Below are 19,287 nucleotides of genomic sequence, written 5' to 3'. Positions count from 1 at the left end.
GCAGAGGGAAGAGAAGGCCATAGGCAACCACCTCTTGGGCAGAGGATGCTACTAGCCCCATGTGGTCTCTGGTTCCCACCAAGTCCCTGCCTGTGAGGCTCAAGGCGTCTCACTGGCAGAGAGCTTTCTGGCCACCGCTACTAGCAACATCACTCTAGTCCCCACCTGACAGCTGCCTTGCAGGGTTGATCATCACTTCCCCTTCCTTCCACAAATTCTCTTCCATGCTTGCTTTTTGCCAGGCCCTGGACCTTCAGACATGGCCGTGCCCTCAAACAGCCCACAAGCCTGGTGGTGGAGGCCAGGACCTTGTAGGGCAGTAAATCCTGCATGCAACGCAGGCAAACCTAGCCAGATGCAGGAGACAGAGGGGTCAGGGGTGCCCAGTTGGGATAAGCAAGGACGAGACAATAACAGATGGACAGGGGCTCCTGGGTGGCTCAGTGGGTTAAGCCTCTGCCTTCAGCTCAGGTCATGATATCAGGGTCCTGGGATCGAGCCCCGCATCGGGCTCTCTGCTCTGCACGGAGCCTGCTTCCTCCTCTCTCTCTCTCTGCTTACCTCTCTGCCTACTTGTGATTTCTCTCTGTCAAGAAAATAAATAAAATCTTTAAAAAAAAAAAAAAAAGATGGACAGATTGCTATCAATGGGCCAACATAGCTGCTAGGGTCAGGATACGGCATGAACCAAGTGGTGCTGAGCTGAGTCTTGCTGGGGATGTAGGAGTTAGCCAGGTGACAAGAGGAAGTCAAGGTGCTCTAGGCCAAGGGGGTGGGAGGGTGCCGGTGCACAGGCACAGAGGCAAGAAGTAACAGGCTACCTCCAGGCAATTGCAGGTAGTTCAGTATGTCTAAAGGAGAGGGCTGGAAGGTGGCTTAGAGGTGGTAACAGAGATCCTTGTCCATTGTGTTGAGGAGGTAGGGTTTGTGAGTACTTTGTGTCCCATTGGGTGACCTTGGGCAGGTTTACTCCACCTCCTGGTGCCTCAGTTCCCTCATCTGTAAAGTGGGATGTCATTCACCAATAAGCAGAAGGGCTGGGATCTAAACCCTGGCCATCAGCCTGAGTGTGCATTTTAAAGCGCCTCCTTGTTTTTCTACTCGAGAGCAAGTCCCCTGATTGTCCTCTTTGGGTCACAGTGGGTGTCAGAGGCAGCAGCACGCCAGTAAACAGGGCAGATGAGGTTCTCCTCTTCACGGAGATTTTCTTCTACTCGAGAGACAAGCCATAAACATACAAGCAAATATATTTAAACGAATAAAATAATTTCAGACACTGCCAGTGTTATAAAGCCCATTAAACAGAGTAATGACATAAGATGGGACATCCTCACTTAAAGAGAATTTAGATAAAAGAGGGACAGTCTCTTCGAGGAGGGGACATTCAAGCCCACAAGTAAACACCAAGAAGGAACCAGGCAAGTAAGGATGTGGGGGGAAAGTGTTCTAGATGGAGGCAATAGCCAGTGCAAATGTCCTGAGGCAGGAAGAAGGTTGGCAGCTTGAGAAAGACAAAGAGTCCTTGTGGCTGGAGGAGAGCAAGGACGGGGAGGAAGGAGGGCCAAGGGAAAAGAGGGCTCAGCTCATGTGGACTTGGAGACCGAGGAAATGACTGGATTTCATTCTAAGTGTGGTGGTTTTATTCTAAACTAATAGAGGGCTTTGAACAGAGGTGTGACATGATCTACTTTGCATTTTTTCAGGATTCCTCTGCATACCACAGGGAAACTGTGTTGGTGTGTGTTTAATGCCAACTAGTATTGCTCTGCAGCTATAATGACGTACACATTGCAACAGTTAGTGAGTTTCTTGTTTGGGTAGTGCTGACCAGTCCATTGTCACCAGCCACCTCCTGTTGGGTGTTTGTGGCTCAAAATAATGCTTAGTCATCTAACAGACCATTCACCCTTGAACAAGAAGAGAAGGAGAGGATTTACTGATTCCATAGGAATGCATGACAGTGGGTTTCAAAGCCCTGGATCACAGTCCGTATCTTCCTAGGGCTGCTCCCACAAGGACCTAGAATCTTCCTCATGCTAAGAAACATTTATGCCTCACCTCATACCCACAGCCTGAGGCATGCAGACAAACTCCATGCTAGATACTGGAGGTGCAAAGACAAATAAGATTTGACCTTGAGGGGCCCCGAGCCTGATGGGGATGATAACTCACAAGCAGAGTGTGATTTGCTTGGGAGTGCCACACTGGATGGGGGCAAGGCTTCACAGGTAAGGCCTGTGCCGAGGTGAAAAGGACTCCCAGAGGAGAAGTCCTCTGACCTGGGTCCTGACTGGGGTCCAATAGGAGTGGTGGACTTTGGCACAACACTCAGCTGAGTTCCTGTCTTGGTGTTACCACTTTCTAGCTGTGTGAGTTTGAGCAGGTGCCTCGAGCCCTCCAAGACTACAACTCCTCCCTGGAGCTCCCATCTTTCGGGCTGTCAGGTGACATGAAATGTGCAAAAAGGATCAAATACAGTGTCCTGCACCTAGTGGGTACTCAGCAAATGACTTTATTTATTTATTTATTTGTGAATTAGAGTGTATCCAAAGATTTCTGTATAATAATATCACATTCAGAATGACCTAACATTGGCCAGACTGGGACCCAAGGGGCAAAAGGAAGGCAAGAGGTCTCCCATGCTATCACTTGGGGAGGCTTGAGGAAGGGTGATACTGGAGTGGGACCTGGAAGGAAAGGCGGCTTTGGATGGAGGGAAAGAGTGGGTCTGGCAGGAGGATGAGTGGGCGGCAGACAGAGGCAGGAAAGCCACAGCAGCCACAGGGAGCAACCAGAGGTTCCTTTTGTCGGACCTTTCTGGATGTTAGCAGACTGGCCAGACCAGCCGTTGGAAAGGTAGCTCGGCCATGCTGTAAAGGACCTTGTCACCAACCAAGGTAAGGAGTTTAGGCTCTGGCCAACATGCCAGCATTTCCCAAAGTGCGCTCTTCAGAACACCCCTTCCCTTGATGCTCTACATTGAAAGGTTCCCTGATCAGATAAGTTCTAGAAAAGCCACATGCTGTGTCACCTCTCTGAGAATCATCATCCACAATAGCACATTAGAGGCCCCAAAAATTCCTATAGAGAAAAATCCATTTGACTTCATTTAGCCTAGCAATCCCCACTACCTGACCAAGGGCCCCCTATTCACAGTGCACCGTTATAGCTACACAATCCACTTTGAACAATGCCAGCAGAGAAAGGGGCGAGCTGCCCATTGTTTCTTGTTTTGAGCAGGTCAGAGCTGGTGGTCAGAGCTGAGCTCACAAAGGATCTATGAGTCAGCCCCATACGAAGCATGCGAATAGAGACGGGGCCCAGGGCGCAGGTGGAGGTGGGGAGACACAATGAGGAGGCCGGGCCTCCGTACAGGGATGAGCTGGTAAGGCCTGAGGAACCCACAGGCAGCAGGGAGGGAGGCAGGAGATGGTTGGGGCAAGTAGTCTGAACTTGGACCTGGACATCCACATTGACCAGGGCTTTGGACTTGAGCAACCAGGGAGACAGCAGAGCCCACCTGTGACAGCTCTGGTGGGAGATGAATGAATCAACTTCAGGGCATCTTGTAAAAAAGAGGCCTGGGAGCAGATGGTTGTACCACTTGAGAGCCACGAGCCTGTTTTCTGGCCTCCCTGGGGCTGCCTTCCAGTTAGGGAGCCTGAAAGAGGACTTACATCCTCTCTTCCCTGACTGGGTGCTGAAACAATCCCTGCGGTTTGAGCTGGGGAGCCCCTCCATGAAACACTCCAGTGCCACTCACCCCTTCAGTAAACATTTGTCAGGTCCTCACCGGGTGGGCCCACACTTGGCCTTGCACCAAGAGATGACTCTGCCCTCTCTGACCAGCAGCTGTGCCAGGTTACTGGGCAGGCAAATAAGGGCCATCATGAAGTCCGCACAAAGTCCCAATGAGGCCGGGACCGACTCTGCCCAGAGGAAGAGACATGTGTCCTGGGTTGGGAATAATTAGAAAAGGAACAAAGAATATCCCAGGCAGAGGCCACAGGAGCTCAAAGATGCAGAGGAGGGCTTGGAGAAGAGAAACATGTCGCTGGGATGAGATCTCATCAGCAGAGATCACTTCACGGACTGGGCCTCCGCTTTCCCACCTGTGAAATGGGTATCACAACCCCCACTGGAGCCTCCTCTGCAAGTTCCCCAGATGAAGGGCTGTGGACACTCCCCCTTCCACTTGTTAGACCCTGCCAGGCCCTGGGCCAGCCCTGGGGGACCACAGAGAAGGTGGCTCCTTTGTGCCACCAACACAGGACATCTATTTTTCGCCCTCTAGTGCTTGGAAGGTGGTTATTGTTAGAATCCAAGCCAGCGCGGTCCTCAGCTCCCAGGGGCCAGGCTCCAGATGTGCACGTCTGGCAGCCAGCCTCTGGTCCTGGCGAGAGTCGGAGGATCTGTGGGCCGCTCAAGAAGAGGCAGATGTATTTTGACAAGGCTGCCACGGCTTCTGCAGCTTCCTGAGTCAAAATAAGCCCTTCTCTTGGGCAGCCCCTGGGACGGGCTATTTCTGCACCACATTCCTTTTTTCCACATGGGGGGCTGAGCTGCAATGATTCCAGCTAAAAACAGAAGCTGCCTCAGCTGGAGCCCACGACATCCCCCTCAACGACAGAGACACCAGCATGCAGCCTGTCGTGAACTCGGGAAGCCTTTTCTGTGGACTCAAACTCAGATAATTTCTCCTGAGGGCATAGGCGGTCCAACCAAGGAACACTCCCATCACCCTCCCATCCCAGAGGATTACAAATCAAAAAAATAAGTCCATACATGTGTACAAAACTTCAGTAATGACAAAGTATCTCCTTGTCCGGACGGGAACTTGTGGAGGTGGCTGCTATTGTTTCCATTTTAAAGATGAGCAAACTGAGGCTCAGAGATGTGATCTGACCCTGGAGGGGATGGAGGAGAGAAGATTGGAAGCCAAGGCTGTCAGACTCTCTAGGTGAAAAAAAAAAGAGCCTGCAAGAATGCGGCCATGAGAGGAATTTCTAAATTTGAGCAGATCAGTATCAAAGGGCAGGAAGGCTTGTGGCCAAGAGCCCGCTCCCTGAGCCAGACATCATGCAAAGTCCCTTTGACACATAGCGTCTCATTCTAATCTTCCAAACAGCCCTGGCAAGAGGACTCATAATCCCTGTTTTCTAGGTGGGAAAACTGAGGATCAGAGAGACGAAGGCTTTTTGCTTCCCTGGTGCTGGTGGAGCTGAGGCCCAGGAGAGCTCAGGCAGGAGGGTAAGTGAGGCCCAGGAGAGCTCAGGCCTTCTCTCTCTGGCCCTGGGCAGGACAGGTGTGTACCGGCATTTTCCAGAGCACGGAAGCCTCGGTACCTCAGCGACTGACGGGAGGTGGTTTGGCAAGTGCTGCTTTCAATCCCAAGTTCAACACTGACCCACATAGCCCTCTTTCCCAGTCCTTCTACAGAGCCCCAGGGCACCCGTAAGGAAGTCTCGGGCTGCTGCCAGGAGGCCCTTCCCCCCTCTCAAATATTAGCCCCCTCCCTTTCCATGACCAGAGGGTTAGCCTCGGACACAGGGCGGGAGCCAGGCCCCAGAGCGCTGAGCTGCACATCAGCACGAGTTTCCTTTTCACCACGTTTACGTGCATTGTCACCCTCCATTCTAGCAAATGACACTGGTTTTCCAGTGTGAAGTGGCAAGATGAGGCTTCCTTTTTAAATAAACGCAATGAAGGGTTTTATTATTGCAAGTGAGTGAAATTAGAGGGCAATGTTAAGTAAATAGCAGAGGTGGTGTGTAGATGTGGCAAAAACGGCGGAGGAGCGACTTCAGTCCGTGCGGCGGGCCCCTGCGGGCCTCCCTCTCCCCCAGGCCAGGCCTGGCACCAGCCCCCTGCACTGCGCCACCACAATGAAACCTGGGGTCTCCTGCCGGCCAGGCTGCACCCCACGGCCAGCCCGGGCCACCACAGGCTTGCTGACACAGGTCTGTCCAGTGCCCTCTGAGATAGGTTAGGGCAAAGGGGAATTGTCCCTCGAAGGTAAAACCATGGGTACAGAGACTTGCCAAAAGAGGCAGGAGTACAAAGTGAGCATCTGCCTCCCCCAGCCCCTTCTCACTGAGATTTAAGTTCAAACCTTGAGAAGACCAGAATGACAAGGCGGAAGTTCTGGAACTTCAGGGCCAGAACTCAGACCCAGCTGCCTTGCACGTGCTGAATGACCCTGAGCAAATGGCTACCCTGGCTTACCCAGGCTCCTCCTCCGAAGACTGGAAGCATCCCGGGGCCCTCTTCCTCGGGCGGCCAAGAGGACGAGCCAAGATCATGCAGCTGAGGCACGACAGCAGCCTTGCCTGTAGCCTCCACCACGTACACAGTTCCTGTTACTCTGTCAGGCACTGGTGAGACAGTTGCCAGGTGTTATGTCAAGCCTCACCTCAGTGCTGCCGTGGGCTCAGAGAGGCACAGTGCCTTGCCACAGGTCACACAGCCAGGAAGTACTAAAGCCAGGGTAGGAGCTCAGACTCTCCAGCTTCATGCCTGGGGCCCTTTCTCCAATAGCCCTGGGCTCTCCCCTCTCTCCCCCCTCGCTCCCTCATTCTGAGGGTCCCCCTCGGTCCTGACTACTTGTCCCTCCTTTGACCCTCACCACGAAGACTCTTCCTTTCAGCAGGGCACAGCCAGGCCTCCACCGGTTGGGTCAACCTTTTGGCTCCCCTTCAGCCTTTATGCTATTCTTGCTGCATTCCAACCTGGCCTGGCAGTCCTCCATTAAAGTCAATGGAAAAACAAGTTCTCTTTTGATTGCATGAAGGCAGACCCCCTTTGAAGCAAAAGAAACCACAGAACCTCTCTGAGCCTTAGTTTGCCTGTAAGTATAATGGGGTCATAAGAGTCCATTTCCATACAGTTGAGATCAAGATTCACTAAGGTAATAGATGTAAAGCCCTCAGGGCTGTGCCTGGAAGATGGTAAGTTCTCCTAATTAGTATTATTAGTAGTAGTTGTATCATTGTTGTTGGTATTATTACTACTCTCAAGGGACGATGGTCAGAGACCCTGGCCCAGTCTTCAAAGAACTCACTGCCTAGTCGGGAAAACCATCTGTCCATATTTCCACAAAGATGAGAAGCATCCAAAATCACAATACAGCAGAACACAAGTGAATTCTGCAGTGTCAGAATGACACAACACTGCAGTCACACAGGTGTACAAAGATGCACGGCCGCGGTGGGAGCGAAAAATCTGCACACTTCATTTATTCAGCAAACATTTACCAGGTGCCCACCATGGTCCAGGCACTGTGCCAGGCTCCAATGCTGCAACAATGGGCAAACAGACGTCATCTTTGCCCCTGTGGGACTCCCACCTGGCGGAAGGGATAAACCTGGAACAAATCATTATTGAAGTTCAGTCGAGCTAAGAAGAAAAGTACCTTGTGCCATAAAAATGTTTACCAGGAAACAGAGCTTAGCCTGAGGGTATAGCCAAGGAAGGTTTCCGAGGAAGGGGGATTAAAAGGGATGAGAGCGGAAGCAGGGGGTGGAGTTGGATATGACCTGGAGAAGAGATATCACAAGAGGTACTGGGGAGGGGGAAGGGAATAAAACCACCCTCCTACCATACAGCAGAGTGATCCAGCTGCAGTGTAGAGTCAAAGTGCCTAGGGTCTAATCCTCGCTCTGTCAGGTACTAGCTGTCACACCTTACCCAAGAGAAGTCTCTCTAGCTGTCACACCTTACCCAAGAGAAGTCTCTCGCAGTTCCCTCATCTGCCTAATGGGCACCATATCTGCTACCTCATTGGATTAAATGTAATAACATACATGGAGTAGTTAGCCCGATGCCAGCCAACCCTATTTTAGAAGCAGATGATAGGAAAAGCAATCAAAATGCCTTAAGGGCAAAAAAGGGTTGTATTAATTAGTATAACTAAAAAGTTCAAGGGCAGATTGTGGATTTCAGGAAGAGCTTGATCCAGGAGTCATGCAATATCCTCAGGAATCAGTGTCTATCAGTTCTGTTTCTGTCTGGCTTGGCTTCCCCCTTATACAGACTCCTTTCACACTGTGACCTTGCAACTTCAGGCTCACACTTTCTTAGCTCAGTAACTCCAACAGAAGAAGAATTTTTCTAAAATTTCCAGAACAATTTCCATGCTGAGTCTTACTGGACCATCTCAAGTCACATGTCCATACCTTCATCTTGGGTCTGGGTTATGCACCAATTCCTAGAGTCTGAACAAAAGAGGATTGGAAACTCCATCCAAACCACATGGCCAGAGAATAAGGGAAGGGTAGATTGCCAAAAGAATATGAAGCTGCTGTACAGAAGAGAGGCTATAGGGCAAGCTAAGATAATGCATGTCCGCCATAGCAAGTACATAGGGACACAGGGTGACCATGCCACATCAGTTGGTGACACACTGAGAGTGCTGAATGATCACTTAGGGTCTCCTTAGCCTACACCCAGCCGAGGAGTGAGCCCCATCTCCCATTCTGACCTCCTAGTCCCAGAAGATCAGAGAGGCAAGTGCAGACCCCAGGCCAGACAAATCCTCAATGGCACCTTCTAGCTGAGTGACCTTGATTCCTTGTCCTCTCTCTACCTCTTTCCTCATCTGTGAAATGGGCATAATACTAATTCCTCATCTCATAAGGTTGTTGGGTAGCTTAAACAAGCTGATATAGGGACGCCTGGGTGGCTCAGTTGGTTAAGCAGCTGCCTTCGGCTCAGGTCATGATCCCAGTGTCCTGGGATCGAGTCCCACATCGGGATCCTTGCTTGGCAGGGAGCCTGCTTCTCCCTCTGCCTCTGCCTGCCATTCTGTCTGCCTGTGCTCGCTCTCTCTCCCTCTCTCTCTGACAAATAAATAAAATCTTTAAAAAAAAAAAAAACAACAAGCTGATATATAGAAAGCACATGGCACAAAGTAGCTCGGTGAAATGAGCTCCTGTTACTATCATCATTCCATAGGCTCTGGACATCAGGGGTCACATTGATTTACCTCTCCCCACAGGTAAAGCCCTTTCCCATTCCTTCCAGAAGATCTACCAAAAGCCAGGGAAAGGCATTTGACTTCTCCCTTCCTTTTGTGAAATGAAATGTAAATATGAAAGTCAGGTTCAACAGGATATCTAAGTAAGTGGGTCCTGCAATCTGGGGAGGCATCAGAGACCCCTGGACAACCCAGGCCACATCCTCCCTGGGACCGACCTCCCCCAGTTTACAGACTCTGTGAACGTCTTCTCTGAAACCTGGCTTCTTCCCATGCCCTTACCAAAGATCCAGCAGCGACACCTCTCTGTCACCTGCCTGACCCTGCAGGCAACCCAGTGTGTAGACCCCAACCTCCCCTCAAAACATCTAGGAAGCAGAATAGATTAGGGAAGGAAAAGAGGGAAAGGAGAACGAGAGAAGGAAGAAAAGAGGAATCATTTTCACTAGGCACCGAGAGCGTTCCACACTCAGCCAGGCACCTGTGTACAAGTCCTCATCGAATCTCCATCACGGAAGTGAGCTACTATCCCCCTGCACTTCCGGGGAGGAAACTGAGGCTCAGATTGGTGAAGTGACCTACCAAAGGTCACCCAGCTAGTGAATGAAGGCGCCTGCCCAGGCCTTCAGAGGAACGTTGCCGCCAGGCTCCGCACTGAGCCAAGCGGGGAATCTCACAGCCCTGCAGCCGGAGTCCAAAGAGAAAGCAGGTTTCCAAGGAGAAGGAGGAGAGGTGTTGGGAACATGCAGTTATTTACAGGGTGCCGTGTGGGCTGCTGCGGGAGGAGGGAGCCACGTCCTGAGGTGAGCAGGGAGTGGGAGATGCTGGGTCCTCAGTTTCCTCATCTACAGAACCGAGATGCTAACAGCAGCCTCGGGGAGATGGAGCCCGGGAAAGAAGACAGCGCATGCGCAGAGCCCAAGGCGCCAGGAGCACAACAGGTTGTCAGGGTGGGAGGGGGTAGCTGTGGTCTCCCTCGGGTGGATCAGGGTGGGACCCCTGGGGCAGTGGGCCCCGGTTTCCCTAGAAATGACGGAGGAACATGCCTGGATCTTTGAAAGAGGCCCTTAGTTCTCCAAAAATGGTAATTTTTAAAAGATATTGTTGGGGTGCCTGGGTGGCTCAGTTAAGCGTCCCACTCTTGATCTCAGCTCAGGTTATGATCTCAGGGTGGTGAGTTCAGGCTCCATGTTGGGGTCCAGTGTGGAGCCTACTTAAAAGGAAAAAAAAAAAAGAAGAAGAACAAGAAGAAAAGCAAGGGGGGAAAAAGAGAGAGAGAGAGAAAAGACAGGAGAAGAAAAGAAAAGAAAAAAGAAAAGAAGTTGTTTAGGCAAATGAGGTCAGAGGAAGAGGACTTGGGACTGCAGACAGGAAAATTCAACCAGAGACTCACTTGTGGCAGGGTGCACCTGCTCCTTAAAACCTCCTGATGGATGACCCCCATTCCAGTTCAATAACATCCAGCCCCCTCCCCTTGTCAGACAGGACCAAGACAGCCACCTCTCTGTTCTCAGGTACTACCATTACCACTCCCTCATCACTTCTCACACTCCCCCATCCTGGGTTCCATTCTGTCCCAGGAATGGGCCAAGTTCTCATCCAGCTTTGGGGAGAGTCCTTGAGGCCAAACCTTCTGCCCCAGCTCTTCCCATAGGCCTCTTCCACTCTTTCAGGTCAAGCTCAAATGTCATCTCCACGTGGCTTTCCCAGATACCATGCCCCATCTTTCTTTCTCACATCCCCCAGTTTTATTTCTTCACAGCACTCACCACTAAATGATCTCTCAATTTGTTTGTTGCCTATCCATTCCCACCAGAAACACGGCACAAGGCAGGGACCTCCTGTCTTGTCCACTCTGTCTTCCAGCACCGAGACATGCCTGGCCCAGAGCTGGTGCTCAGGGAACCGTGTTAAAGGAGTGTATGGATGCTGATCTGTCAAAGGCATGGCTGTAATGGTTCTTTCTAACTGCCTTTTCCTGTAAGCCTCCTGTGTGCCAGGGCCTGCCAGCACCATCTAAGCCCTGCAAGGTGCCTGCCACAGAAGTGCAATATCCTTTTGCAAAGGAGGAAACAGGCTCAGAGAGGGAGGTTGGCTTGCCCAAAGTCACACAGTGAAAACCCAGCCAAGTCGGTGCAGGAGCTCCTTGCCTTCTGCCATGCCCCGGCAGAGTTCTGAAGAGCAGTATGCCATGGGGAAGAACTTGGTAGGTCCCCAGAGAGCTCCATGCTCATGACTGGGAGCTGTCTGCCTGTGATGGAGATGGCCAGGGCACCTGCCCTAACTCTCTCCCTGAGCACAAGCAGCTCCGCACTCCCCAACCCCTTGTCATCAGCTGGCCCGAGGCACTAGATCTGGCCAGTGAATGGTGGGCAGAAGTGTCAAAATCAGTGTGACTCCTGGCAGGAAACATGGAATATTCCATGTGGGCCATTTGGGCAGAACTTCATGAAGGGGTGGGCAGAACAGGCAGATTTCACAAGCGATGGTACAGTTCTCCGGGGCCAGCCTTAGTGCGGAACCATCTCTACCTATAAGCCTGAAGGACAAGGAGGGAGTTGTTGCCAGACGGCAGAGGGGACCTATGCAGGATAGACCACTGCCAGGAGCAGTGGCCTTCAGCCGAGGGACATTCTGATCCTGTTGTCCTCCTGCCTCCAAACGCTGCCAGGACCTCCCATTGATAGAACCCAACCAGAAGCCAACCAGAGGACAAAGGGAACCTGATGAGTGGTCCACGCAGGCCAGCCTCCAGGGCACAGATATGGTAGGGGGAGTGGATCTGGAGGAGCAAACAGAGGCAAGCCAGCATGATCACCTCCCAGCTAGGGCTGTGGGGACCTCTGTGACACTCCAACAATCCCTTCCTACCACAGTGACCCTAGAATCTCCATGTTGAGATGGTGGCATCCCACAATAGCACAGAACCTCCTCTCTCCAACCTCAGCCCAACAGAGTCTAACCAGAAGAGTGAGAAACAAAACAAAACAACAAGCTAAGGAGAGGCCATTGCAAAGAGAGAGGAATCTTTTGGGACATGTTTAAAAAGTGATGACAGAATCAGAAAGCCTACCTGGAGCCGTGAGGCCTTGAAAGGATGCAGTCCCAAGACACCCTGAAAAGTCACCTTGAGATGGACTCTAGGGCCCAGGATTAGAGATCCTTCAAATCCATCACATGGAAAGCCGGTCAGATAAAGGACCGTCGAGATGCTTGATGATTGCAGCTCTGGGAGAGAGCTCCAAGATGGAAAAAAAAAAAAAAGATATCCAAAACATCTGAGAGCCTCGGCCTTAGCCTCCACCATGACTGAGGAGGACCTCAGGGCAATTACTGCTCCCAAACTGACTTTTGGAAGTAGGGGCGCCAAAGGCACTGCTCTGGCGGGCAAATGTTCCAACTCCAATTGACAAACAAGATGCAGACAAATTGCCAGGAATGTATGGCACCCGCCCAAGAATGCTGATGCCACTCAAGGGTGAAACTGCAGAGCTGCTGGAAAAAAAAAAAAAAAGCATGCATTTTTATGGGGCTATGGATACATGAACTGGGATCTGTGGATATGAAATTTGAACTTGGGCAAAGCTTTAAGTAGGGACCCACAGTGTGAGCCCTCTGTCCCCCTTAAATCAGCACCACCGTGGGACTGTGCTGTGCAATGAGGAGGCAGCTTTGAGACAGAGAACCGGGACCAGGGGGATCAGCTTCTTCTTGGAATGTGAGAATGTTCCATGAAGGGTCCTTCTGGAGTCAGGTCCTGCTTGATGAGAAGTTTCCTGCAGGAAGGGACACAGAGATTCCAGCAGGTTTCTCTGAAGTGGCAGAGACAGAAACCTCATTCAAAACAACTTAAGTAGAAAGGCAACCTTTATTGATCACACAACGGAAAAGTACAGGAGAAGATGTCGCTTAAAGGCGCATTAGAAACTGGGCACTCACACACGCTGTCATCAGAAATTTGTCTCTTCTCCTCCCCTTGGCTCTGTTCTTCTCTGTGTTGGCATCACCCTCTGGCAGGCGGTCCCTGGGTGATGGCAACACAGCCCAGCTGCTCAGGCCCACATTCTGCCAGCTCTGCAAATCCTTATAGAAATAGAAAGCCTCTTTCCCACTGGTTCTAGCTAAAATCCCAGGGCTGGCTCTCATTGGCTTGGCTGTGTCGCTTACCATCCCTGAGTCAAGCCCTGTGGCCACAGCTAATACTCTTCTAATTGGCTGCCATAGATCTAATGCTCACCTGTGGAAGCGGGGTGTGAAGTGAGGTCCACCCAGACCACAAAGCCTTAAGAGTAGGGAAGGACAGGGGCTCCAAAGAGAAAGCAAACAGGCCAAAAATGTATGTCAACACAGCAACGGACACCAAAAACGTCCCAATGACAAAATGCCACAGTGATGAGGCCAAAACACAGAAGGAAATCATGGCACTATGTGTATGGACTAAGGATGCGAGGGTTGGGGGGGACAAGTACAAGATTTAAACAAGGATGCCTGAAATACTACTGTGGCCTATAGCCCAACAGGGGACTAAGTCTGCCCCTGAGAAGGGGGACCGCAAGACTGATGGAGCAGGACAAGTCATTTCTTTTTTTTTTTTTTTAAGATTTTATTTATTTATTTATTTAACAGACAGAGATCACAGGTAGGCAGAGAGGCAGGCAGAGAGAGAGACAGGAGGAAGCAGGCTCCCCGCAGAGCAGAGAGCCTGATGTGGGGCTCTATCCCAGGACCATGGGATCATGACCTGAGCCGAAGGCAGAGGCTTTAACCCAGTGAGCCACCCAGGCGCCCCAGGACAAGCCATTTCAACCTCCAGGAGGTGGAGCCATGCCAGACACACAGATTTCACCTCTGGCAAGGTTCATGGAGCATATTCACAGTGGGCAAGCAAGGCTTTGAGTTTGATATTGGAGACTTGGGAATGAGCAGGACATGATCTTTGCCCTCAAACAGCTTATGATCCAGTGCGAGGAAAAAACCAAGGATGTGTAAATTAATAGAGGAATAAAATGAACATCAGAGGTGCTGAGTGCTCTGTAGCAATGAGCACCATGTAGGAGAGCAGTCATGGTAAACAGCCTGCCAGGGAGGTGGAAGTCAGATCAAGGGAAGCCCTCGCAGGTCTGGACTTGATGCTGTAGGCAATAGTGAGTCATCGAAAGCTTTTGAGCATGGGAGTGACACAAGCAGAAGGAAGCTTCATCATCTTAATGGAGCTAGATAAAGCTCAGAAGAGAGTCACAGAGATGATCAAAGGGCTGGCAACAGGCCTATGGAGGAGACAGACAAGTGAGGACTGGAAAGATGAAGGCCAGTGGGAGCCTTGATCAAAGTGAGGCCGAGGAGCATAGAGCTTCCCGAGGCTGGACCAAGGCAAGGATGGAGCCGCACCATGAAGTCAAAGAGAACGTGGCTCTTATTCAACTCCTCAGGAAAGGTGAGTGTTGCACACATTTTAAAAAAATGTCATTTATATAACTATACCCCAAGAGGGGGTGCAGGCAGCAAACAGGGAATAAATGACTATCAAAGAGGTTCTGATAGAGTCTGGAGTTACTGGTAGAGTCATAAAGGAAAGCGGAGGGCCACCAGCGGTGTCTGGGGATGTTTCTTATTCATTCGTTAAATGGTCAGTTCCTGAGGGCCTTTTTTGAGTCTGACCCTCCTTGAGGCTCCAGGACCACAGACAGGAAGCAAGCATCCCCTTGTCTCATTATGTCACAGGCATACCACCCTCTGAAATGACCCAGATCCCATGTGATTTCTTCAGTCAGCATCTGCTCCCCCTGCCAGACAAGAGATGGAAATTTGTGTATTTTTTTCACTGCTGTATCCCCAGCACCTAGAGAGGTCTCTGGCATGTAGTAGATGCTCACTACGTATTATCTGAATGAATGTACCCCTCATCCTCAAGGAGTCTCCATCTTCAAAGAGTCCATAACCTAGGGAAGAAGGCAGACAAGGAAACCAACCTTAAGTGTCACGCTGAGTTTTGTTGGTGCTACAAGGTAAAGGGCTACGTGGGAACACACGGGAAACTTCTGTTCCAATCCTGTGTCCCAGGAGGGATTTCTCTATGCTTTAGCTGAGCCATGATGGTGAACGTAGAGGCTAACCACATTTGGTAAAAGGAGAGCAGACAAGGCCATTCCTCCAGGAGCAAACAGCGTGGGTAAAAGCTCAGAAACACCAGGTGGCAGCATGTCCAGGAGCGATGTGGAACACAGGTGGCTAGAGACATAGGTCAGGGTCAGATCATGGATGACCTTAAAAGCCAATTTAAAGGACCTGAACTTGCTCCTGAAGGCAACAGGAAGACATCAAAGAATTTTTTCATCAAAAATAGTTAAGATGGGCGCCTGGGTGGCTCAGTTGGTTAAAGCCTCTGCCCTCAGCTCAGGTCATGGTCCCAGGGTCCTGGGATCGAGGCCCGCATCGGGCTCTCTGCTCAGCAGGGAGCCTGCTTCCTCCTCTCTCTCTGACTGCCTCTCTGCCTACTTGTGATCTCTCTCTCTGTCAAATAAATAAATAAAAATCTTTAAAAAAAAATAGTTAAGATCCTTCTGGTTGCATGTAAAGAAAAAAGCAAGGTAGCTTTAAAAAGAACAAAGGGGAAGAGGTAGTTATCGGCTCATAAAAATGACTAGACCTAGGAGAGTGGCAGGGACGGCTTGATCCAAGGTGTAAACCATGTCACCTGGCTAAGGTTCCCCGCCCTCCTTTTCTGGACTCTGCTGGCTCTAGGCTGGTCCCCATACTGAGGCCCCACCTGGTGGCTCCTGAGAACTTCAGGTCTCTCAAGGAGAGTCCATTTCCCTTAGCTCAAGCAAAGTCCCAGAATTGAGTCTCTCTGGCTCTGACTGATCTGACTTTGGTCCTGCACCTATCACTGAACTGATCTGGGGGGTGGGGGGGGCATCTGTGCTGATTGTCTTGGTCCAGGTCATGTGATCCACCCACGGGTTCAAATGAAATACACACCTTGGTTCTTCCAAAGCTGATGCCGCATGAGGGAGGGTTGGGTGTTAGGTAGCAAGATAAGCTGTGACCATCGTCTGTTTGAAGCATGGGAATGATACAGTCAGACCCCTGTTTTGACAGCTATGATTCTCCTCCAGATCTGCAAGCCAATTAGAAATTCCATCGGAAGGCAGGAGCAGAGGCAGGAGCAGTGGTTACACGGCCCGTGTTACCGGCTACATGGCACCAAACTGAGAAGTGAGCAAAGGGCTGGCACAGAAGGAGATTTCTTATATAAATCCACACAGCGTAATTTAGGGGTCCTGAGCTAGATCCCCATCACTTTTGATCACCTTCAGACCTGGAACACTCAGTCCCATTAAGGACCAGCCTGTGGCAAGGTCCCCATATAGGTGTGCTAGCAGGGTCATCCAAACTCTGGGATCAGTAGCCTGGAAACTGCAGACCCAGGCTCAGCTTCCAGAAACCCATTTAATCACCCTCTGGAAACTCGGCCAGCTGCGGAGACACACCAAGTTCAAACGCTGATGCCCCTACTTCTCCGCTGTGTTACCCCAAACAAGGTGCTTAACCTCTCTGAGTCTGAATATCCCTATATGAATATGAAGTGGAGATGATGACATTTCAGGTAATGGAGGCACAGATGTGGGGATTAAATCAGATAAAGGTTATGAAATCACCTACCGCGGTGAGAGGCTCAGTGAATGAAAATTTCTTCCTTTTCATACCTTTCCTCTTTTCCCTGGCTGCATTTGCCCAAGACCTCTCCAACTCTTTGTTTGTTTGCCAAATAAAAGGTGGTTTGGTTTTATTTTGTTTTCCTGACAGAAAAAAAACAACTGGAGGTTGAGTGGCACAGAGCTGCCGTTTTCAGATTTGTGGGTGGAAAATTCCTCCTGTTCTTAGGCCTGAAGTCAAAGCCCCCTCTGGACTTCCTTCAGGTGGTTCCTATTCGGGAGCACCTTATCCCAGTCCCTGGTGTGCCGCACAAGAGGGGAAGAAGCCCAGAGAAGGGGTGAAGAGGTAGAAGAAACATCTCCCCGATTTTCCTCTAAGCTTCAAATTCTGTTCTTTCTCATTGCAACTTAAACTCAAGGAAATCGTGAGGCAGAGTTCTCTGACCAAGATTAGAAAAGGGAGGTTTTGTCTAATGGTCCCACTGCCCTAAACGCCAGAGGTAAACCCCCACCTTACTAAGGTGCCGGAGGGGAAGAGAATCAATGCTTGCTGAGGCTCAGCTGCTATTTCATAATCCGTGTCTTTATGTGAACCTCGCAATCGCCCTGGGAGGGCGGGATCATCCTCCCACTTTCACAGAAGAGAAAACTGAGTCTCAAAGAAAAGTCACACCATCTGGTTTAGGGGGTGGGGCAGGGCAGAGAGCTGCTGAGCTTGAACCCCATCTGTATGTGGCTGGAGCCTGAGATGACTTGCCCCCCACCCCTGCCCAGGAGGCAGCTACCTTGTCCTTTCCCTGCTTTGGGCTTCCAATCCCATCTGCCTTGCAAGCTGTGTATTTCATTCTGCTCCCCAGAGCTGCCTGTTCCCTAAGACAGCACTTAGCGTGTTGTATTGTCGTCAACTGTTTACAGCCATGTCTCTCCTGCATCTGCTTCTGAGCGCTTCCCATCGGAGGCTCCAATCTGAAAGGCTCTTGAGTGCGTGAACGGTCTGCACGATATCCCTCTATGGAGTAGATGCATCCCGCGCTGTGGACTGATGAGGGGAAGAGAAACTCTGAAACGTCCTATATACATCTTTGTCCGCCTGGGAGAGTGCGTGGCGTGGCGTGGCGTGGCGTGGCGTGGCGTGGCGTGGCGTGGCGTGGGCTCTCCACAAATGTTTGATGAATGAATGAATGAGCAAAAAATACCTGCTGTGCGGGGCCGTGGTGCAGCTGGGAGGGCTGACGTCCCTAACACCCCTACAACAATGCTTGGCACCCGCACATGTTGTAAGCAGTGTGGAGCTGTATTCTGAGTTGTGACGAAGAAGGAATACTTGCCTCAGAGTTAGGAGTTTCCTTAACCAGCTGTGTGGCATTAAAAAAAGGTCTCTCCTTTTTCTAGGTCTCTGTTTCCCACTTATAAATTAGGAATGCTGGGGTAGATGACTGGAAAGGTACCTTCCATTGCTGATTGCTTATGCATGTTTCATTTCCTCCCTTCACTCCACTCCCCTCCACACACACACACACACATGCCCATCAATCTCCAGATAGCTTTCTGCTATCTGTCGGCGTTCTCTCTCTCTTTCATTTCCTTGAGAAGCTCCATGAGCTTATTAACCTCTGTTGTCTTGTCCACGTTCCTCAAATATGAAACAGTAATAATGTCCCCTCCGATTCATTTTATCAAAGAGCAAGGTCTGTTTTGTGGGCCAGGGTGTGCTGGTCCTAAATGGAAAGCAGAAGTCATTTCCAACTCACTTGCTCCATAAATGCAGGGGTTCTGCCAGCTGCCTTTGCACCAAGATGGAAAGAACATTTATCTTCACAAATGTAGGCGACACCGTGGAGGCAGTCCTGCAAGGGACAGGGGAAAAAGCCTTGCATTCCAAAAGGAGTGATGAGGCTGAAAAGGAAAAGTTCCTCCTAGAACAGAACAAAATCGCACTCCAGGGTCACTTCCAACTCCCTGATTTCTAGGTGTTAAGATTCATGGAATTTAAAATCCTAGAGTTGTGAGTGAATGTGTGTAATTATTTGAATCTAAGTTTCTGTGAATCCTAAAATATTCTATGATTTCATGATTCAGTATTTTTTTTCTGTAAGACCACGGCCCAGAATCGCGAGTCTCAGATTTCAGTGGCCCAAAGCAAGGGTTTTTCAACTAGCAAGTGTATCCAAATCACCTGGGGGCTTTACTGATGCAAAGCCCTGGGATCCCATCTCGGAGATTTTGGTTCAGTTCACATGGGAAGAGGCCCCCAAAATCTTTTTTAACAAGTCTCCCACCCCAGAGGCTCTGAGGAAGAGTGGGCCACTCTTGGCTATATGGTGTTTAGAGAGCTTGTCATTCTAGAGTCTGTGATTCTAAATGTTATCCTAGAAAGGTCTTTGCTTATGATTCTAGTATTCTGGCACTCTGTTATTCTGTTTTCATGTGCCTAAGAAAAGGATTCTAAGATATAAAAACTATCTTTCTGAGCATGGGCTTCACATGGGGAAGGGGAAAAGGGACCGAGTGTCACAAGGATGGAAGGACATTCTGGAAGGGGGACTTCCTGAGGACATGGGGCAAACTCTGATGCCCCCCCCCTATTGTCCCTGAGCAAGTCCAGGGCTAGGACTCAGATGAGGAGGCTTGATGGGAGGCACTGTCTGGATCTGGGTT

Source organism: Enhydra lutris, unplaced genomic scaffold, assembly GCF_002288905.1.
Source record: "Enhydra lutris kenyoni isolate GAN:26980312 unplaced genomic scaffold, ASM228890v2 scaffoldscaffold5, whole genome shotgun sequence".
Classification (NCBI taxonomy): domain Eukaryota; kingdom Metazoa; phylum Chordata; class Mammalia; order Carnivora; family Mustelidae; genus Enhydra; species Enhydra lutris.
Note: the sequence above shows the minus strand (reverse complement) of the source record.